The 9997-nt window shown below is 32.6% G+C and overlaps 1 non-coding gene across 1 annotated transcript; it reads left to right on the top strand.

Moving 5' to 3' along the window:
• The first annotated feature begins 957 nt into the window (after positions 1-957).
• Positions 958-1063, top strand: LOC114914708 (small nucleolar RNA R71). Its single transcript, XR_003802321.1, has one exon. It is a non-coding gene; the product is annotated as a small nucleolar RNA R71 (small nucleolar RNA).
• Positions 1064-9997: the final 8934 nt, after the last annotated feature.

Below are 9997 nucleotides of genomic sequence, written 5' to 3'. Positions count from 1 at the left end.
AAGGATCCCAATGTGTATACACTAAGTCCTAAGAAATAATTCTAGGGGTGGCTTTTTTTATTACATTTTTAGGTATATCCACCTCAAAACAGTTTTCAATTTGTGTATTAGACTGTTTTATGATCTTTTCACTCTTAAGTGTCATCATTTGGGCATGCTCTGGAAAGGTTTCATGGGCATTGGAGCTCTCATCCATATATTGCCCCTTCAAGTCACTTATGGGCTGATTAGATAATTCTTCTTCCTCCCTCCTATTAAGTGCAGTAGCTAGCTGATCGACTTGGATCTCAAGTTTAGCTAATGATTGACTTGGGTGTTCATTTCTAGCCCTTCTAATATGTGTAAAATTTTTTCTTCAAATGCTGAATTATGGACAATTGGAGAGGATTGCTTGGCATTCTGAAAGTGGTACACTGTGTGTTTGTAAGTTTCCTCTAGGTAGCTAGATTCATAGTTAAACACTGATTGTGGGGTCCAAAAAAAAATTAGGATGGTTTTTCCAATCCAGATTGTAGGAAAGAGAATCATGATGAGCAGTCTGGGTTTGGACTTGATAAACTTGCTCATGCATAAATCTCGAGAATTGAAGTATAGCTGGACATTCACTAACCAGGTGGGTGGGACTTGAGCCTATGATACAAACATCTTGAGGAGACAAGGGAGAGACAGGCAAGTGTCTGATATTCAATAGACGGTCAATTTTTTGAGACAACTTATCTACCTTACTGTGGATATCTATAGAGTTTCTAATCTCATAGATTCCAACTCATTGGGTCCATACATGGGTGTATCAGTGGCAGACATATGGTACAAAAAATTTTTGCTAAGAGTTTCTAATAGCTGTCATGCCTCATCTCATTTTGGAGCATGAATGTTCCACCACATGAGGCATTAACCATCCATCGGTGCTCTTCTGATAGGCCATCATAAAAGCACTGAACTAGTTGTCATTTAGGTATAGCGTGGTGTGGATATTTGTGGATGAGGTCCTTAAATTTTTCCCATGTTTCATCAAATGTCTCCCCATCCATTTAGGAAAAATGGGTGATGGCTTTTCTAATTTGATAGGTTTTTCCAATCGAAAAAAATATCTTGAGGAATTCACTTTGGAGTTGGTTTCAGGTTAAAATGGTTATCGATTTTAATATTTTTAACCTATATTTGGCTCTGTTCTTAAGTGAGAATGAAAATAATTTCAACCTAAGAGTATCATCAGAGAGATTGTGGATTCTAACAATAGAGCATATCTCAAGAAATTCATTTAGATATTTGTAAGGGTCTTCATGATTAAGTCTGTAGAAAGATGATAATATTTGGATAATACTAGACTTAATTTCATATTGGTCAGCCTCCACAGGAGGCACTTAGATATAAGGGAGATGGTTATAAAAATATGGGATAAAGTATTCCCTCAATTGATGAGGACATTCAGTTTCGTCTGGTGTAGCCATATTGCTATCCAGGATCAAACACAGATTTAAGCTTTTTATAGATTTTTTTTATTTTTATTTTTTTTTGAGATAAAAAGATGAAAAAAATTCTAAAGATAAGAACTTAGGGAGTCCTAAATCTAGAGATAATAGAGAAGAGTACTTTAATTAGGTTAAAGCTTCAATAGCAAGCAAATTATGCAATCAATCCTAACTAAGGGTTACTCTAGATCTAGACAGTTTCTAACTGTCAAGATCACTTTTGAGCACTCTAAGTAAAAGATTAGCCACTCAATTGATCAGGTAAGTGTAAGGTTAGTAGGGGTCTCCCATTGCTTTCCATAGATACCAATTAAAATTGATCAAGTAAGCAAATGGAATCAATTAAATAACCACCTTCCTTTGGGATGTAGTCTCTGAACCACTTTTCTTGACACCAGCTAATATGACTAATCCTAATCCAATCCAACTCTTAGGGTCCCTTATCCTAGTGAGCTCGAGAGTCCTTGGGGGCCAACATCTAATTAATTTTAAGTTAAGATTTAGATCAATACAAATGAAGGGTGGTGGTTTGTAGACCAAGAAAGAGTGATAAAATCTCCATCTTATATTGTTTAGGGTTTTGCTCTTAAGATATTTTATGGATACATGTAATGCAAAAAGGAAAGATGTCCAATACAAGTAAGAAGCTTTTAAGGCTTAATTAGTTTCTCTATTTTAGTTAAGTATTATGTAGTATCTTTATTTTCTTTTTATGTTAGGTTATTTAAAGTAAGAAGAATAAAAGGTAGTTTTAATTAAGTTAATTAGATTTGAGGAGGTTTAAAGAATCTAACTAAATGAAAAGTAAATTATTCTCAGCTATAAAAAGCAGTAAATCGCTAGACTATAGGAAGCAAAAAAAAAATTCTATACTTGCAAATAAAATAATCTAGCTACATTTTTTATTTGATTTTTTAATTTTTGTGAGACTCAAAACAACTAAAACATGATCTCCAGCAATGGCTTCAAACTTTGATCGCTGTCGTAGGCGATCAAAAATAAAATCTAACTCAAACTACATAGATAGAGTGAGTCAGAGTTGAATCCATAGAGATCAGTGGGATTATGTTCACTTTTAATTAGGATTAAATTGTAAAACTAAAAATATGAAAGAGTGGGAATATGGTTGAAAGGAAACAAAAGTTCGAACTAAATGAAAATTATAATTAATAAGCAAGTAAATAAGAAAGGCATCCCAGAATTTCAATTTGATTTTTTTTAATGAAATATAAATTAGTTTTTTATTATGTAATTACTAAAACTATGATTAATCTTCGATCATAATCTATCTCGCTGGATACAGATCATAGTATCTTGATCTGCCCCTATGTAGTCATAGATTATTCTAAGTATCAAATCATAAAAATAAATAAAATATCCTATAATCAGATCCTGATCATAGCCTATCTTGTTGAGCATGAATCGTACCTTTAGATCATGACTCATCTCTATATAACCATAGACTATTCAAAGATCTAAATTATAGTCCAAACAATAAGCACAATACTTGAAGTAATGAAAGAAGAATTTTATTCATGAAAGAAAAGATCATTACAATCAAAATTTAATTACATAACAAAGAAACTAAAATATAAATATTAGAAAGAACCTCATCTACTCTCCTGAAGACTCAGAGTTTAGCCGCACATGGAGTCTGCAAGCATCATCTTCATGGGAGGAAGATAAGGAAGAAGACTCCTGGCTGCCACCCTCTTTTTCTCTCAAAAAATCCCTTACAAAATCTCAAAAAAAAAATTAAAATTTAAGGTTTCTATGGCCTGCTCACTATTGCTCATGTCCTCTTTCAAATCCCATGGCCTCCCCTTAAAATAGAGTGAAAACTGATTAAAATCAAATTAAATTCGAGCTTTTAATCATTGTCAAACTCCTCAACCTGCACCTGCTGTCGTATGGAGATCAAACATCTAAAAAGTCAGCTCAAAACATTTCAAAACAGATCGGATGCGTTCTCAGCCGTTGGATCGTTCACTGGATCGAATCTCATCCATTGGATGGTACAAACTCAGCCCAAACTCTTTTCTTCAATTGGAAATGTTTCTGACCATTCGATCAAGCTCCAAGATAGCTTTGGACCATTGGATCGCACTCTGAAGTGGGCCACCATCGCTGGATATGGTAAGGATAAACCATAATCATCCGATCATGTGTAAAACTCACTGGTAACCGTCCGATTGCATGCTGGCATATGAATCGGGTGAAACTACTCCTATGGACCGCGCTTTGATTTTGTGGACCAATCGATAGGTCTATCATGCACCGAGTAGCAATTGGGTTTGATTTTGAGCCGATTTTGAGTTAGTTTTGGGCCCAATTTCAGCTTGAATTCGAATCTTCATTAGTGATCTGTTTTAAGTCCAATTTGTTTCAAATTTTCTTTTTTTTAACCTACGAATTGGACTCTTTTCATTGATGATCATTTTTCCTACAAAAGATAAATAGAAGTATTAAGTTTTTAAGAGTTAAAATGAATTAAGTTACAAATTAATGCTTTTATAGATATATTTAATGTACTTGTCAATGCTTAGAGATGCTTATTATTATAAGGAGGCCTTCAAAAGATTGCAATATTAATTTCGATCCTAATAAATTCAATATGTGTCAAATAAATGATCAATGAAAAATGATAAAAGTATTTTGTCAAGCTTTGTAAAATTTATATAATATCACTGAGCTTCTTCAAGCACTACATATCTAACTATAAACCTCACTTTCAAGAATTTTATGAAATTTAGTTAAAAATTATGGAATGATGTACAAATCCTAAAGATTAACTTTTTCTCTTTATACCATTAACTAAAAAGGAGAAGTTTGACAAATATTGTAACAATCTAATCTTGTGCTAGCAGTGTGTTCATTCTTAAGTGTTTGGCATAAAATGAATATGGTGATATTTTATTACTCATAGATTTATTTTTTAAATAGAGAAAAAAAGGTTAGTGATGTTCATAATGTCATGTGAAAGTTTTATAGTGAGTATAAAAAAAAATTCTCTTTCTAATGATAGTAGTTCATCGAGAGATAACAAATATATTTTTGATGAGTTTGATAAGATAGAAGGAAGAAGAAAAGGTTCTCACAATTTATAAAAGAGAATGCATAGTAGCAGCAAATTAAAATATATTTAGATATACATATAAAGGACTTGTTTATTCATAGGATGAAGTTGATGTCTTTGATATTTTAGGCTAGAGAGAGACTGGATAAATTTAGGCAGTTCGGCTCAAGTGAACCAATAAGTTTAATGATCCAAAGTATTCTTATTTTATCTTGGATTACAATAGATATTTTGACAACTTCAGTATCTACTATAGCATCAGAATCAGCATTTAGTATAGTGGATGAGTAGTAGAAGCATTCTGAAGTTCAATAGATTTTAATATTATTAAAGCTATAATTTATTTTCAAGATTAGCTAAGATCTGAGAAAAAAGTAACTTATCATATTTTACATAATATTTTTATTAATTTTAACTTATCTATAGTACTTTACTTCTTATTTTATTTTAGATCCTATTATGTTTGTTGTTCATAATTTTAATCCTCTTGCTATGCTGGATAGCTACTCTATCACTACTGAAAACTCTAATAAATCAGGATCTATTCATACATCATGATAAGGTAAATGAATATTATATGCTATTTCAAAGATAATTAGTTTATTTTTTTAATTTACATATATCAAACCTATTATACCAATATCATCATTTTTAGTTCAAGGTAATTAGAGTATTGAAGATTATCACATGATGTTATTCAATTAAAAAGAAATTGAACTATTTTACTATTATAGTTTATGAATTTTTCAATAGATATTGTGTTTTTTTGTACCAAAAAACAGATATTTGTGTTTATGAGATGCATTTAAGATTTATCTTTGAATAAGGTTAATTATGATAGATAGTGGTTGTGTTTTTGATACTAATTTATGCATTTAAATCCTTCCTCTTATATCATCTATCTTATGAAGATTATACTACTTATTTGAATTATATATTATTGAAATTCTTACTCTTTTAACATTAGACACCATAGATCTAAAATAATATTTTGGTTCTTGTTATGGTGGAGTTAAAACATGGAAGCTTTAGTTAGAAAGTAAGTGTATATTTATTATTTTTTAATTTATTATTATTATTTAAGAATACTGATGTATATTAATTGACCTTCTTATTTTCTCATATTTGTATTTTGGTATTTTTATTACGAGTTTCGACAAGCATACATTCATGTTAGCTAAGGAGAGTGTTGGTAATCATTTGGATTTTCAATATGAGGTACATGTTATCTCTTTTTTTAAATAGTTTAGATTTTATGATTTACTTCTTATTTCAATGGAGTTTTACATTATAATTATCTCTCTTATATGTAATTATGATTATCTTAAATTATAATTATGATTATCTGAATTTTTTATGATCATATCATTATTACTTATTTTCATCATTAAATTTTGCTTAAAATTTGATTAATATTTGAAATAGTATTTCAGTTATATCCATATCCAGATAAACAAATATGGATATACTTAATATCCGAGTTGTATCCTTATCTATTTATAAGGATATGCTAAATATTCGATTCGTACCATATTTATTTAGAAAAAATATGAATATTGATATCGGTTTAATATTCATATCTTAGTTGTAAAATTTGGATATATATATATATATATATTGATGCGGGATAATCCTAACGAAAAAGATAAAAAATCAATCCTAAAGATCAAGCTCCCTCCTATTCATCAACAATAAATTACATTCGACTAGGGACATCATCATTCTCAAGACAGATAGTATAGTTGCCTATACTCTGCTTAGGAGGCGTGATTGATTGATACGAAATCAAAACGAGATCAATCTAAATGATGCAGATGAATGCCATTCTAGAGATCAGTAAATAACTAGCAATAAGAAAGTACATAAACATATAGTAAAAATTACACATGCTCACGAGTAAATGCAAAAAGAAATATGAATGGGATGAGGGAGAGTAAAATATTAATCCATGAAAAAATTCGAGAAGATGATAAGAATCCAGATCGTGGTAGCTAAGAAACTATCTTGATTAGGACTTTTAATCTTTTAACTAAATAGATCTATCGATAAAAAACTAGGTCTTTACCAATATTGAATCTAATAAAAAAAATAAAAATCAACGATCAACTAAGAAAGAACGAAGGTCCTTGACAGTATATGATCTGTAGAATAAGGGATCACTCTTTTCTCTTATTACGATAGATAAAAATTTTGGAGGAGACAGATCTTCTCTTGATGGGATAGGCTTGCATGGATAGATGGTGGAGTCGAATCGGGATCGTAGGAATATTGGATCTTAAAAAGATGAAGATTAAAAGGATAGGAAAGCAAGTGGGCCTCACATCCTCCCCTTGTGGTACGATTTGTGTCTCACACCCTCTCCCTCTCAGAGCAATTGATACAAGTATTTATGAAGTTTGTAAAATCATTCATTGTCCTCTTTATGAAAAATACAAAGATTTATATAGGACCTTAGGGATCCTATTTCTTTAGGAACCCTTACCTTTTTCAAGGAAGAAATCAATCCTCCCATAAAAAAAATAAAGCATTATGTCTGATTTCCAAACAAAGTAATCTACCATGGGAAAAAAATTAATTCTTTAATAAAATAAGTAGGTAGCCAAGAATTTTTAAAAAATTCGAGGAAAGAAATAGAACTCCATGTGGGCGCTTGATGCTTGGCACAACTTGGCATAAGGATCCTTAGGCACGGCACATGCTGGCATGCATATTTCCTCTCTAGGCGTGTGGAGAGTTGTGGCTCTAAAGGTGACATGGACAAACCCAATATAAACCCAAGTATGGCCCTATAGACCCAAAACTAAATACATCAAGATAATTTTATTGACTGAAAATAAATAACTGAAGTAGAGTCAATCTAATGAGGCTTCTTCGATCCAAATCGAATCCAAATCATGTCGCCGACTTCTGATGACTTTGGTGTTCGCACCAATTCTCCCAGGGTGGGGAGAACTCGACCCTATCGAGTGTGGGTCAATTCTGCTCTGATGACACTCAAGCAAATCAGGATCAATGTGCTGCAGCTCTTCTCGAGTGATTCAGGTATCTTCAGACTCCGATTGACCTCGCCATCTGATCAAATACCGCTGATAGGCTCGACTCCAAGTGGAGAAGATCTGATCGTCCAAAATTCTCTCAATCTAATTATATTTTGCTGACATTCTGGCTAGTGAACACTAAGGACAGGCTCGCTCTCAAAGGTTGGTTCAAGCTCAAATGGCTCACTAGGTATCCAAGTTGGCTCTTTATAGGTGACCTGATTTGTAATATTAAAAGTAGAGATAATCCCAAAATTGAAAAATAAGTCCACAACATACGTATTTGATCTGATTTTCTTTATGATGTTAAACGGATCTGCTCTTCGAGCATGTAACTTCTTTACAGTTTCAAGTGAAAACCGTTCAGGCCTTAATTGAACCATCACAAAGTCTCCCTCTGCAAACTCTTGGGCATGTCGATGAGAATCTATATTCTGTTTATAAATTTTATTATTAATGCTAATTTTTTACTGATCTCTTTATGTAGGCTTGATATGCTATGCAAATAACTCTGTAGATTCAAAAATTCTAGCATGCATGAGCAATGAGATGAGGTCTATTAGTTTTCTAGATTGATATCCATGAACTACTTCAAAAAGACTCATGCCAATGGACTTATTAATAGAGCCATTATATGCAAATTTAACTCGAGGTAGCAAAAGATCTCAATTACCCATATGTTCCCCAATCAAGCAATGCAACAGATTTCTAAGACTCCTGTTGACCACTTCAGTTTGATTGTCCGTTTGTGGATGATAAGCAGAAAAAAATTTTAGTTTTGTGCCTAGAAGGTGCCATAGAGTTTTTCAAAAATAGCTCATAAATCTAACATCTCTATCAGACATAATAGTTTTAAGCAATCCGTGTAGTCTAACAATCTCATTAAAGTATATCCTTACAACTTTTGATGCATCAGACATTTGGCAATAGGGCAAAAAATAGATCATTTTTAAAAATCTATCTACACCACTAGTACAGAATCATGCTTCCTAACTGTCCTAGGTAATCCTAAAATAAAATCCATACTAATATCTTGCCAAGGACAGTTTGGTATAGGTAAGGGTGTATATAGGTCGGTGTTTTATTTTTTCTACTTGGCCACGGTGCACGTTCTACACCGGACAACAATTTGGGCGATATCTCTTTTTAAGCTTGGCCAAAAGAACTGAGCTTCTACCAACTCTATGATTTTATTTCTATCAAAGTGTCCAGCTAATCTTCCAGCATGTAGTTCCCAAACTAGAAAATCTCTTAAAGATGTATGAGGGACACAGCCTAGTTTCTCTAAAAAGGTAACCATCCTAAAGGGTATATTCACTATATTTTTTAGATGGCTCTTTTTATAAAGTGATAAGTATACTACTAAAATCTAGATACTCCTCATAATCTTCTTTAATTTTATTAAAATCAACAACTTCTATACTAACGGTGGACAGCAAAGTATGATGATGACTCAGGACATCAACAGTATGATTCTCTACACCCGCATAGTGTTTCAAAACAAAAGTATAGCCTTGCAAAAACTCGACCCACCTATCATGTCTATGATTCAGTTTTTTTTAAAAATTCAGGAATCAGAGGGCCTCATGGTCAGAGTACAAAACAAATTCTTGCGACAGTAGGTAATGTCTCCAGTATCTTAAAGTTTGGATTACCACGTACAACTCCTTATCATAGGTAGAATACTTGAGTTTATAATTGTTAAGTTTCTCACTAAAATATGCTACCGGATGACCTTCTTGACTAAGGACACACCAATCCCAACTCCTAACACGTCGCATGCTACTTCAAAAATCTTAGAAAAATCAGGTAGACATAAGATTGGGGCGTGGGTCATCTTGTCTTTAATATCTAGGAAGGCTCTATTAGCTATCCTAGTCCATTCAAAATCTTCCTTTCTAATGCAGTCAGTGATCGGAGCAACTATGGTGCTAAACTCTTTTATGAACCTACGGTAAAAGGTTACTAATCCATAAAAACTCCACACATCATGCACACTCTTGGGTACCGGCCACTCAACTATTGCTCTAATCTTTTTAGGATCGACAGATACACCATCGGAGATAACAACAAAACCTAAGAAGATGACATGATCTATCATGAAAGCACACTTCTTAGGATTGGCATACAAGCTTTCTATTCTAAGAACTTGGCACACTCTTCGAAGATGGTCTAGATGATCCTCTCTAGTTCGATTATAGATCAAAATATCATCAAAGTATATGACTACAAACACTCCTATAAATGGTCATAGTACTTGGATCATCAACCTCATGAAAGTACTAAAGGCATTGGATAATCCAAATGGCATCACCATCCACTCATACAAACCATTTTTTATCTTAAAAGCAGTTGTCTACTCATCTCCCGATCTAATCCTTACTTGATGGTAACCACTCTTAAGATCAATC

Source organism: Elaeis guineensis, chromosome 12 (assembly GCF_000442705.2).
Source record: "Elaeis guineensis isolate ETL-2024a chromosome 12, EG11, whole genome shotgun sequence".
NCBI classification, from domain to species: Eukaryota; Viridiplantae; Streptophyta; class Magnoliopsida; order Arecales; family Arecaceae; genus Elaeis; species Elaeis guineensis.
The sequence above is the reverse complement of the archived record's forward strand: the minus strand, read 5'-3'. Positions and strand labels throughout refer to the sequence as shown.